The sequence below is a fragment of the Alosa alosa genome, chromosome 1 (assembly GCF_017589495.1).
Source record: "Alosa alosa isolate M-15738 ecotype Scorff River chromosome 1, AALO_Geno_1.1, whole genome shotgun sequence".
In the NCBI taxonomy this organism is placed as follows: Eukaryota; Metazoa; Chordata; class Actinopteri; order Clupeiformes; family Clupeidae; genus Alosa; species Alosa alosa.
This window is the reverse complement of record NC_063189.1, coordinates 31,556,601-31,569,389: the sequence shown is the minus strand read 5'-3', so window position 1 is coordinate 31,569,389 and position 12,789 is coordinate 31,556,601.

The window sequence follows — 12,789 nt, the reverse complement described above, 5'->3', positions numbered from 1 at the left end:
AGATCTGTGCCTCGAGACAATCCTGTCTCGGAGGTCTACAGACAATTTCTTCGAATTCCTTCAAACAATTTCTTGGAATACGGCTGTAACATAACAAAATGTGGAAAAAGTGAAGTGAAGTGAATACTTTCCGTATGCACTGTACACAGGGATGGGCTATACATAGGAATTTATATTCTTCATTCATCTTTCTGATTAAAGCACAATCAAATTTTTTGGGCTATTGGGCGCTGCTGATACTGTAATGCATGGGTGCGGCCATATACAGCTTTATTTTTTATATGCATACACTGTTTAGAGTAATACACAGAAAATTACTGTAAGCTTCAATTTCACATCATGTCCTGTTTGTATAAAAGGACAGAATGTTAAATAATTGCTGTACGGTAAAGAGTGAATTGCAGACATTGAGCTCATGAAGAGCGCTGAAGCGAAGGCGAGAGGTTCACAGCATCACCAGGGTGCCACAGGACACCGTTTACAATTCACCACCATCCACAACTCCCCCTGAGGCTGGGCTGGTGCTGGAGCAGGCCCTCAGCAAGCTAGTGACATGACCATGGGAGAGGAGGCATACGGCACAGATGGTGTGTGTGTGTGAGAGAGAGAGAGAGAAAGAGAGAGAGAGAGATAGAGAGAGAGAGAAAGACAGTGAGGCATATATCCATAGCAACATGGGCCTGTATTTAGTCAAGTCAAGTCAGTTTTATTTTTACAGCGCATTTAACATGCACAGAGTGCAACCCAAATCGCTCCACATACAAGACACAACAAAAAGACAAGATGCTGGACGGAGCGGCGTAGTCGCCAGTGTACCTGTGACATCAAGACATGACACATACATTTAACAAATAACAAACACAAAAGATGCCGGACAGAGCGGCGTAGTCGCCAGCGTACCCGTGACACCAAGACATACAAGGTCCCTTTCCCTCATTTCCGGTTGCATGATGGCGCCAGTGTGCTTGTCGGCTTGCCGTCTGCTCCGTGAGCTCTTACCTGTCCGTCTGAAGTTTTGTCTGCTCATGCTTCTCCTCCTGCTGCACTGGAAATACTCCATTGCTCTTCGGATCTATGATCGTCAGTCATTGCTCTACATTAAGGACTCACTGGACCACTTTACCAGTGCTACTCCTGCCGTTCATCACCGGCTTCATCCCACGTTTATCCAGCCGCCCCTGGAGTGCATACGCCGGCTCTCTTGCTGCTCTGCCCACCGCAAGAAGCGTCGTAAGCGTCGGGGCAAACGTGGAGGCCTTCGGGTGAAAATCAGGAGCTGGGCGAGACTTGCCCACTCGCAGTCAGGACTAGGACCTCACCTGTGCCATGCCTTCTCCTCAGGCCGCAATGACATCTTCCTGACTCGGCGTTCGTGGGATCTGATCTACTCCTGTCATGTCTCTGCTGCTCCACTGAAGTCCTCCTCAACGCCCGTCATCCCCGCTTGACCGAGGCTACGCATCCGCAGTGGTGGAATAAACCGAAACATTCGCTCGTTGGATTACTCTCCATGTCATCAAGCCGTGGCTCACTTTGTCAACACTCTTGTCAACTGCAGGTCGGTGCTAAATAAGACTTTCATACTGAACGACTTTTTCTGCCGCCATGACCTGGACTTATTGTTTCTAACGGAGACCTGGATTGTTGCTGGAGTTGGTGAGTCTGCTGCCTTCGGTGACCTGTGCCCTACAAACTGTTCATTTGTTAGTACTCCGCGACGCGTTGGAAGAGGTGGTGGCGTAGCTCTTGTACAAGTATACAAAAATGCCGTGAAAATCCGGTCGCTTCCAACAGAGACTTTGAGTACCTTTGAACTTCACTTTGAATGATGACTTTGGAATCCAAAACGAACTCGCTGGTGTGTGTGTTGATTTATAGACCTCCTAAGCCAGATAAAGATTTTATTGCTGAATTTTCAGGCTTCCTCCTCATTGCATGACCGCTTACTAGTACTGGGTGATTTTAATATTCATGTATGCTGCCCAGATAAACCAATGGTAAAAGAGTTCTGTGATGCTGTGAATGCATTTGGTCTCACTCAACATATTGATCGAGCCACCCACATACTAGGTCATACCCTTGATCTTGTTTTGTTTTATGGTTTTTAGGTAAGGTAATATTAGGTAATATTATGGTTGAGAAAACGTCCTTCTCTGACCATTTACCTGTTTTATTTAACTTTGTCATCTCTAACCCTGTGCAGGCGGCTAAAGCTACTGGCCGCTACTCTCGCTGTATAAATTCTCAGTCAGCAGCTCAGTTCTCTGACTTTTTTGTCAAAGAGGCCATTGCTACTACCATGTCCTCAGCCTCCTCTGCCTCATCCAGCCCAGATGATATGGTTGCTCTTTTCCACTCCTCCTGCTCAGCCATTCTTGATATGGTGGCTCCTCTTTGTCACAAGCATACGCGTAGATTACGGGGGGGACGGGTGGGATATGTCCCCACCACTATTTATCATTTGAATTTTGTCCCCACCACTTCTAAAAATGTGCAAACCAATTGCGACCGAAAAAATCCCCACATACTGAAATCATCAAGTCTAAACCATGCGAAAGGAGCGCACAATGACATCCTCACAGCATGCACACCTGCCTAGATATGTGTGGATCGAGTGTGTGTTGCGGTTAAGGTTTTTAACATCCGCACCCACCCGACCCTCCAGTCATGTAATGCCTGCTAGAGTTGACTGTAGCTCGGAATGCAATCGGTTGCCATAGTAGGCTATCCCAAAATCCAGCGATAAAACAAAGCATGAACTCATGCGCCGGTCTGCCCTATATGTATATCCTCTGATTGTAATGTTTACAGATAGGCTATCTAGGCGATATTTGTAACATTTATTTTGTATTTGGCCTGTTATAAAATCATGTAGGCCTATTGAACAATTTAAACACATTGTGAACCCCAAAGTTGGAGACATGCATATAGACATTGCTGCAAATTTAAAACCGGATTACTCTGGAATGGCTAACTGTACAGGGGAGTGCTTTAAACTTTAATTAAAATTACACCTTTGTGTTCGGTAAGGTCTGCTGTTTATTCTGATATATGGTTTGTCATGTGTTGAGGGAAAGTTCGCGAAGCCAAGATGAATGGTTAGGGAGACGGGTGCAGAAAATAGGCTATGATTAAATTAAAGTTACTTTTCTCGCGAACCGTTTACCACAACAACTAACCACCAACATTGTTTAAAAGCTGAGAAAAAGCTTGTTCGTGTTATACATGTGATGTCTGTGATGAATAGGCTACTTCGCAAGTAGTTCAGCAAATTTGGGTGGGACAGAAATACCTTACAGAGCAGCAGATCAGGGCTGGCCATACCGGCTCTGATGTACATTGATTTAAATGCATGTCCGCATTCACTACCCAACATCGAAGCCAACCGAACAAGAAAGAAATGTCACATCTAAAAAGAAACCAATGAGCTTATGTCGCGATTTCCGATAGGCCTAGGCCTAGAGAAAAGACAGCTATTGGTAACCTAACAAGAAAAGAAAAAGGATTTGCTTTGCCTACTCTGCTGTTTGATTGTCCCAAACTTTTGTCCCAAAGGCGACGACCCATACCGCATTAACTGAATCTTATCAACCCGAACTGCGATGTTCCAAACAGAGTGACAGGATGCAATGCCTAATAATCTCACTGCCTACGGCATAACTGATACAGTGCGCCTAGGCCTACTGTTAAACACCTGAAAAATATTAAGCTGCTGTTTTCTTTTCATGACGAGCACTAGGCCTACGTTTGAATGATTTATGACTGAATGGAACGTTTTTAAAGCGCCAGAACTGCTTATTCGTGTGACAAAGTTTACACCAAACATCATCTTCTAATGTAGGCCTATCCTTATGTTGAGATGTCAATTCTCTTTGCCCTAGGCTATCATTTGTGCGTGAAGCATGTTTTAATTAAGACAGTACACAAGCTATTTTTATTGTTGAATGATTTCATGAATGAATTGTAGGCCTACGCACAGTGCGTAGGCTACAGGATTAGGGCTGGTGGGCCACTGACCAAGGCCACAGTAGCCTGTGAACCTCTGATTTTCAAAGGGAATCACGGCCAGCGCGGGGGGGCAACTCTTCTCTTCAATTTCCCTTCCAAATTACTTTTTTATTGTCTTAAGACATCTATCTAAAGAATCTAACATTCTAAGCAACAGCAAAGCAAATGCAAGCTAACCAAAGTGCAGTCGGTTCTCCCGCCATGGTTTTGGAAATCACACACCTGCTGCATCTGAAGGCCCACGCATAATAAGGCATACGCCTAGGCACGTCCCTGTTGCACGTCACATTAATAGCTGATGCTGCCTCCCCAAAATTCCGCATCATGTGAACAGATCAGCAGGCCTGCAAATTTTCACCTCATTTTCAGACACACGTTGCAGCAAAAAGACGTCTCATTGTTTTTTTTTTGTCGGGTCGGTTCAGGTTCGGGTAGTTAATCAGTGCATATTGAGGGTCGAGTGGGTGCAGATTGACTCTCCTGACGGGTCGGGTGGGTGCGGATGGTAAAAATCTTACCCGGCGCAACACTACTGTTGAGCAAATTTGAAATGCAGCGTTGAATGGATGAATAGCTTACATAAGGGTAGCCTACCCCGCACTTTTCAAAACACACTCAAGCTTATGGTTATTGTCCCCACCACTTCTAAAAACAAACTGACGCCCTTGGTCACAAGCGTCCGAAATTTAAATCTCAAGTCTGGTTAGATGATGCCTCCTGCTCACTCAGGCAGGCCTGCCAGAGAGCTGAAAGGAAATGGCTAAAAAAACGTCTTACAGTCTCCCATGACATTTTTAAATCTACTTTAGCATCCTTCCAGGCAGCCGCCAAAGCAGCCAGAGCTAAATACTTCTCTGATATTATTAATCAACATGCTAACAGACCCAAAATTCTGTTTCACACTATTAATCAAATCACCAACCCTCCTCTCTCACCTGCTCCCTTCACAAGTGCTGATGCTTGTGAGAAATTTAAGAAATCAAAAACATCAGAGCACTGTTCTCTCCCCCTCCTCTGCCTTCCCCCCCAGTTAAGGTGTCTTCAGGCCCTTTATTTACTTTCAGTTACTTTGCTGATGTATCCCTAGCAGATCTCAAGGACATAGTCCTCTGAATGAAACCCACATCTTCCCCTGGTGATGTTGTCCCCTCTCCTATCTTGAAAGATGCCTTTGATGTGTTGGGCCCTTCCATAAAGCTAGTTATCAACTCCTGTTTGACATCTGGTGCTGTCCCTACCTGCTTTAAGCATGCGGTGGTCCAACCCCTGCTTAAAAAGCCCAACCTGGATGCAAATTCTTTAAATAATTACCGCCCCAAGGCCCAAGCCCAAGGTACTGGAGAAAGTAGTGCTGGCCCAGTTGCTTCCCTTCCTGACTGAGCATAACATCCTTGAGCCCTTACAGTCAGGTTTTAGAACACTCCACAGTACTGAATTGGCTCTGCTAAAAGTCACCAACGATTTGCTTCTCACTCTAGATTCAGGTCAAAATGCAATCCTGGTTCTATACATTTGATACTGTGGACCACAACACCCTCCTCCCGTCTTGAGGACTGGGTAGGCATAAAGGGGACAGCACTACTTTGGTTCAGCTCCTACCTCAGACACAGAACCTTTTCAGTATACCTTGGTTGCTCCTCTTCCTCCTCAGCTCCTGTTTCCTATGGGGTCCCGCAAGGCTCCATTTTTGGCCCTTTGCTGTTCTGTTTATACATGCTCCCCCTTGGTGACATCATCCAGCGATATGACATCTCTTTTCACTTCTATGCTGATGACACCCAGCTATACCTGCCCTTAAAATCTGATAACTCCATTCAGCCTCTTCTGGATTGTCTCCAGGATATTAAGTGCTGGATGAATAATAACTTCCTTCAGCTAAATGATGATAAGACAGAGGTCATCATTTTTGGTCCTTCTAAAGCTAGACCCCTGATTGAAGGAAAATTAGCCCACCTCTCCTCTTTTGCCAAGCCACATGCCAAAAATCTAGGTGTCATCCTTGATTCAGAGCTCTGTTTTAAAAGGCAGATTAGCTCTGTTATCAAGAGTAGCTTCCATCAGCTGAGAATTATTTCCCATCTCAAACCCTCTTTGTCTCCCAAGGACTTAGAAACAGTAATTTATGCATTTGTTACATCCCGGTTAGATTATTGCAGCTCCCTCTATCTTGGTCTCCCCCAGTCCCAACTTTCTCGTCTACAATTGGTACAAAATGCAGCTGCTAGGTTGCTTACTGGCGCCAAGAAATACCAACACATCACCCCTGTACTGGGGCCTGTACTACGAAGCGGGGTTGGCTTATCTGGGTAACTTCGAGAGTAACTTGATCACGTGTGGCATAACTTCCCGATTAACCCGTACTACGAAAGGTGGATATGTTTTAGCCTAGGTATGCTGCCATGGCAATTTACCCTGCATCTCAAACCTGCTCCAACCAGGTTATGTTCTTGGTTAACCCGAGGTTTCCGTTAACCACACCCTTTATAAGTACCACCCCTCCACTAACAATTCGAGACAGTCGGCGTACCTGGATGATCCATACGACATTGGAGCACAAATCGTGAGGGGCTCTCTTCGCAGGGCGAGGGGTTTTAGAGACTGCCATATATAGACTATAGCCTATATATATAGGCCTATATATATATACCCGGACGATATTCTCTATGAAGATATAGATTGTCAGCCGAAGGAATTCGTTATCTTTGTCAGATGATCTAGGCAGAAGTCTCTAATGTCACCCGTCATAGCAATACCCTAACGTGGACATTCATGTATTCCATCTAATCGGTGATGCTGAACATCTGAGCAAGAATACTGTATGTCCGAAAAAAAAAAAAAATGTATATTATATTAATGTATATTTATTGTATATTATATAAAAAAATTACTGTATATTAATACTGTCATATTACTGTACCCTGCACATAAAGGCTACACATTTCCACAGCACCAGAATCCGACCGAATGCCTCCCTCAACCCCTTCCACAATCGGCCTTCCACTATTATTTGCGATGGCCAACTCCTCTGCTACTATAAAACACTCCTTACAGTAGTGTTCAAAGACACATTTTTCTTGTTAGCTGTAAAACAGAGGCCAAGTGAAGGCTATAAGCATACTAGGCCTACATGTTTTCATAATTAAGAAATATGAATGCAATTATTAATTAGGCAAGCTATCACTATATAAACCTACTATTCTGAATAATGTGTTTGTTTCATTTTCACCTGCTGCCATGTGCGTTTGGCAATGGTGTTGCATCTGAAATGTTCACAGGATTAGGCATACACTAAATCAGTCAATGGGGGCTACTTAAACATTCAATTATCCTATTACTGTAATCTATAGGCCCACTTCTAAATTGTGTTGCATCTGTAGGCATTTCTATGAACTCAAAATAGGCAATTAAATTTTTTAACTCATTTCAGACATTCCGCAAGCTATTAATCCTCCGTAACACATATTTGAAGAACATGTGGAAATAAAACTTTACAGGCATTTAGGCTACCCGATCTGCAATACGTTGCCAACAGCCTTGCCTTGCTCACTGCCGACGTATTTGATTGTTGTCGTAGAGTGGGTTTTAATTCCTCATAACTTGGCATAATAATTTTGCATTCCTCATCCATGTAAAATAAGGTGTCAGCGTCATCATTGAAAGTGGTGACTTGCTGCAACCCGCCCTTTTATGTGAACGGCAAGACAAACTCCAATTAGGTTAACCCCGCTCAACAAATCAACTTCATAATCAGCGTCAGAAGTACCCGATTAACACCACTTAAGATAACCAGGTTTTGTCAATCCGGTTTAACAAAGTAACCCTGGGTTACATCTGGGTAGGTTAAGCTTCCTTCGTAGTACAGGCCCCTGGCCTCCTTGCACTGGCTCCCCATTAGCTTTAGGGTCCACTTCAAAGTCCTTCTGATTGTTTATAAGGCACTGCATGAGTTGGCTCCCTCATATATTTCAGACCTCCTCCATCCTCTCTCAGCATCCAGGTCCCTTAGATCTGCCGACAAGGGTCTTCTCTGTGGCCCACACCCGCCTCAAGCAAAGAGGCGATAGAGCTTTTGCGGTAGCAGCCCCACGTCTGTGGAATTGTCTGCACCCAGATGTTAGATTGTCTCCCTCCATCACCTTTTTTAAATCAAGACTAAAGACCCACCTTTACTCCTTGGACTTCCCTGCTTCCTAGCTGTCCATCTCTCTCCTCTCTTCTTCATATTCAAGTGTCTTCTGTACTGTTGCTATTTATTTGTTTAGGGCTGTCTATTTGTCTATTGTATTTCTGTATTTGTCTTTCTTACTTTCTCTGTGCTTGCCTTTTATATTTTGCTTGTTCTGATTTGCTTTTATTTTCTATTTTTAGCCATATCCTCTGTACAGCACGTTGGTCAGTGGAAACTGTTTTAAATGTGCTCTATAAATTAAATTGACTTACTTACAAACAAATTAACAAATAAAAAGTAAAAAAGAAAATACATTTAAAAAGAAAAACAAAATCATGTTAAATTAGTTCAATTTCCAAACCGGCTGAAAATGTCCAAGGGCAATGATGACCTGCAAGAAAACTGCACATAGCTGTGTCTTCACAACTGATGCAACGGCAACAAAGTTCTGTATAACTGACCAACCCGGAGAATTCACTGGCAGAAAATAACGTAAATAAAGAGTGATTACATTTAACTAGAAAAAAAATACAAAAAATAATAGAATATTACATAAAATTACGAACATTACATAAAAACAAACAAAAACATGATGCCAGACGGAGCGGCGTGTCTCGCCAGCGTCCCCGTAACCTAGCTGATTTAGAGCGAAAAAAAGAAAAAAAGAGAGAGATGGGTCTCACTTTACGGGAGCAATATTTCCCACACAGATTGAAGACTGCCCTACGAGAACACACATACACAAAAAGTGGGAACGGTGACAGAGAAAGAGTGTGAGTGGATGCATGAGAGAGAGAGAGAGAGAGAGAGAGAGAGAGAGACAGAGGGAGGGATATATAGAGAGCTTAATGTTTAGAGCTTAATGAGTTCTTTCTAAAACAAATCAGCAGCTCTCCCCATGGGTCTCATCACCTGTCTGTTTCCACAGCCGAGCTCCCTGGGTACGGCACAAGCAGGAGGGAGCTCAGACAGCAGACACAATATTCTTCCCATCTTCCATTTCTTTGGCAACTTCAAGGATTTACAATTCGAAAAACCGTCGTCACGACTGCTATACTCAAGATAAAATAAATATAAAACTCCTCTCTGTTGTCTGTCTCCACCTCCCAAAGGCATGTGTAATTAATGTAATTAATAGATGCACAGCTCAAATGCCTTGTACTGGGCAAGAGCTTGGGGACTTCCTGATGCCTCTGTGGTCTGTGGTAAATCTACACAAAGCTTACCATAATATGCTGTGTATATGTACATATATATATGGAGACTGTTGTCTTAAGTCAGTGATGTATATGGAGCGACTGCGGTTAAACAAAAAGCTATTTAGGTTGATGAAACGCAGAGAATTCAATTAATTGAGTTAGAGTGAGTAATTCCAGCCTGTGTGCAGTTTAGTTGCTATGGGATTATACCAAAGACTGCTTAATGATTAGTTGACTTCTAAATGGTAATTAAGAAAATCTAGATCCTAGAAGGATACTGGCATTTGTTGTATTTTGTTGTTGTTATCGTTGTTGTTGTTATATACTCAGTACAGATAATGAGTGTCGACCAGTGCGAGAAGGCTTGAAGGTATAAAAAGTGCATTTGTTTCATCTTGGTCTCTGGGGGTGGACTCCCTCCCTCTCTCTCTCTCTCTCTCATTCTCAGGCTTCTTGCATTGCATAAAGTGACCCCGCAGTTACCGCAACGTTCCTAATTATGTGGCCACTGATGTTATTCACTCTTTCTGTCTCTCCTCCTTCCTGCTCTCCTGCTTCACTTCTCCAGTAGAGAGGAACCTAGACCGTTCCATTGTCTCTCTCTTTCTCTCTCTTGCTTCTTTATCAGAGAGCAACACTAGATGGTATCATCAAAGCAAGGTCTGCTTGCAGTATGAAGACACAGTTACCTACTCTGAATTTAAATCTGCTCCTATGAGAATGTGTGGATGGCAGGAACACTGCAGTGGAATGGAAATGTGCTGGTGGAGAGTAAGACTCAGTGATATTGTACTGAGTTTAGTGTCATGAAGACACCGAGTCCTTAAGCCCCATTCCCACAGAGCATACTCCTTGGAGAACATACTGAAAAACCAGGAAATCCACAGTATGGCCTCAGAATACCAATTGCCCCACTGTTTGGACAATTGACTTCCCAACACTATTTTATTCAGTTATACTTCTTCCTTCATTTTAATAACATCTTATGTTTTTTCCCCCCTAATATTCACAACAAGTGAAATTAAAGGTGATGGTAGTCCAACAGCGAACCACAGCAAGCCACTGATGGTCTGATATCTGTAAATCATGACTTTTTCACCAGTAAGAGATAATCCATATGTTAATGACTTCAGGAAGAGTGGGAAGTACATGAGAAAACTTACCTAAGGCCACTTAAAAAATGCTTAATCTCTGCATGCCTCCTTCATAAGAAATAGGAAGTGTTTGAACTTGAAAATAAGCTATACAGTTGTGAAGAACCATTACATGTCCTTACTTGGTTGGGAAGCTCTAATATTCTGCCATAGCTGTTCTGCCAATCTAGTTAACATCTGGAGACCCAACTAGTAGCCAACACTCATCTTCCTCTTCGTTTTCCACTGATGACAGCTGTCTTCAGCACTCTTTCTCACCTCTCTCTCTTTCTCTCTCTCCCTCGCTTCAACTGCACTAGTAAAAAACAAACAACCAAGCACCTACAGCTTCACATGAAACACAAACAGAAAAGCTGCCAAATACTGTAGAAATTGCCCCCAGTGACAGTGCCACCATGGGAAAAAAATAACATAAAACATGAAAAACATAAACAACAACAACAACAACAACAACCCATAAATACAGTCACTGCATGAACACAAGCTGACACATTTGGTCAGAGCCTGGTTTATGGTTTACAGTAATACCACAGCAGATGAGCAGTGGATCCAGGCGCTCGCCCAGGGACACCTCGCTAATGTGTAGGTAATGGTGGCTTCCTGTGCATGCTAATGGTGATGTAAATTGCGTGGCTCAGTGAGACGCCGGCACCTCCTTGTCTCAGCAGGGGAGCCCATCCTGCTTGGCTCGAGGCATCTCGGGGAACGGGTGGGAGTTAAGGAGAAGATGGAGGTGCTGTTTGATGCAGATGCAGTTTCCATTCTTCTTTTTCTTTTCATTTCAGCACAAAATGTGAATGTTAGAGGAATCCCTATGAGGATGTTGGAGTGTACAGAGAGTCAGCACTGGACTTGTTCATATAAGCTCAACTTTTCTTCACCAAGTAGAGAGGTAGTGCAGCAGTAACTTTATAACACCCTTCTGACTGTGTGCTGGGCTCTTAGAAATGGATGCTGAGAAGGGATCTGCTTGTCAGGACAATGAATGCACACAATCAGGTGTGGGCATTTTCAGCATCTGTCTGGAAAACTACCTTTTAAAAACGATGAAATAATTTCAACTGCTGTGGACAAGCATCACCTCACTTGATCACTGTGTGTACTGCTGCGTACCTCCTTCAAACCCATGGGACCCGTTCTGATAACACTGAGGACCAGATGTAAGTACATTTGCGATATCAGCGCCATGGCCAACCTGCATAAACCGCACGCTATGACACTTATGTTAACGTCGTATTTATCAAACCTGCAGTTCATTGGGTAAACAGCGTCTTTTTCCGCCCCCTACCACAATGTTTTTATGTGCAGGTTGCAAAATAAATACGCCAGAAAAGGGCACAAAAGCGTTAGTAGACCTGGCCCTGAGAGTACTGAGTTGTGATTTTAAATCAATAATTTCCTCAAAATTCAAGAATTTCTACCCTCCTCATGACCTTTGTAAAATAAAGACCACTGAGTTGTGAAAGAAGAAAAGATTAAAACATGATTCAAGAAGCATTTGTTGCCCAATACATCTTTTTTCCAGGGTGATATTAGTCGGTTCTATGAAAGGGCATTTTCATTTAAGTCACTGGCTCAAGGCCAGACTGAAATATCTCAACACTGGAAAACCAAGTAGTGGGTTATTACAATGTTATGAAATTGTAATAACCCAGACAGGTATTGTTCACTTAAGGCACATAACATGCTGTATCCTTCTTTGGCAGCTCCCAGACTATAGCCATGCCTTGTCTCCCTGGACTAATTATCCTTCTTGTGTTGTGTGTGTGATATATGATTTGTTTCTATCGCTAAATGGATAATTGTTTTGACGCTGGGTGAAGCGCTACACTCCCCTGCTTTCACATTCTTCACATCTTTCACAAGATTGTTTCTTATTTTGTCATGCTGTTGGTTTTGTTTGTGGAGTGTTCGCGAGGGGAAAGCCTCCTTCATCTGCTCACACTGTTAATTGTGCTAGCAGTGCGGGGAAATGGTGCGCATAGAGACTGTGTCTGGACTCGCCTGACTGACGCTAGCTGGATTTTGAGTGAGGTGTCAGCCATACGTTAATTTGGTTTTGTTCATTTTATTCCGGAGACTGCCTGTTGAAACAACAAACAAGCATCCCACAACACAACAACAGCGTGGGTAATTAATTTGTCTACAGCCAAACACATTCAGATAGGGAGAGGGGAGACAACCAGTAGAAGTCGGAATGGCTGGCTTTTAGATGGCTGAGCCCTGTTCTCTGGGCTGGGCTCCAAAGCTCTGGCTTATG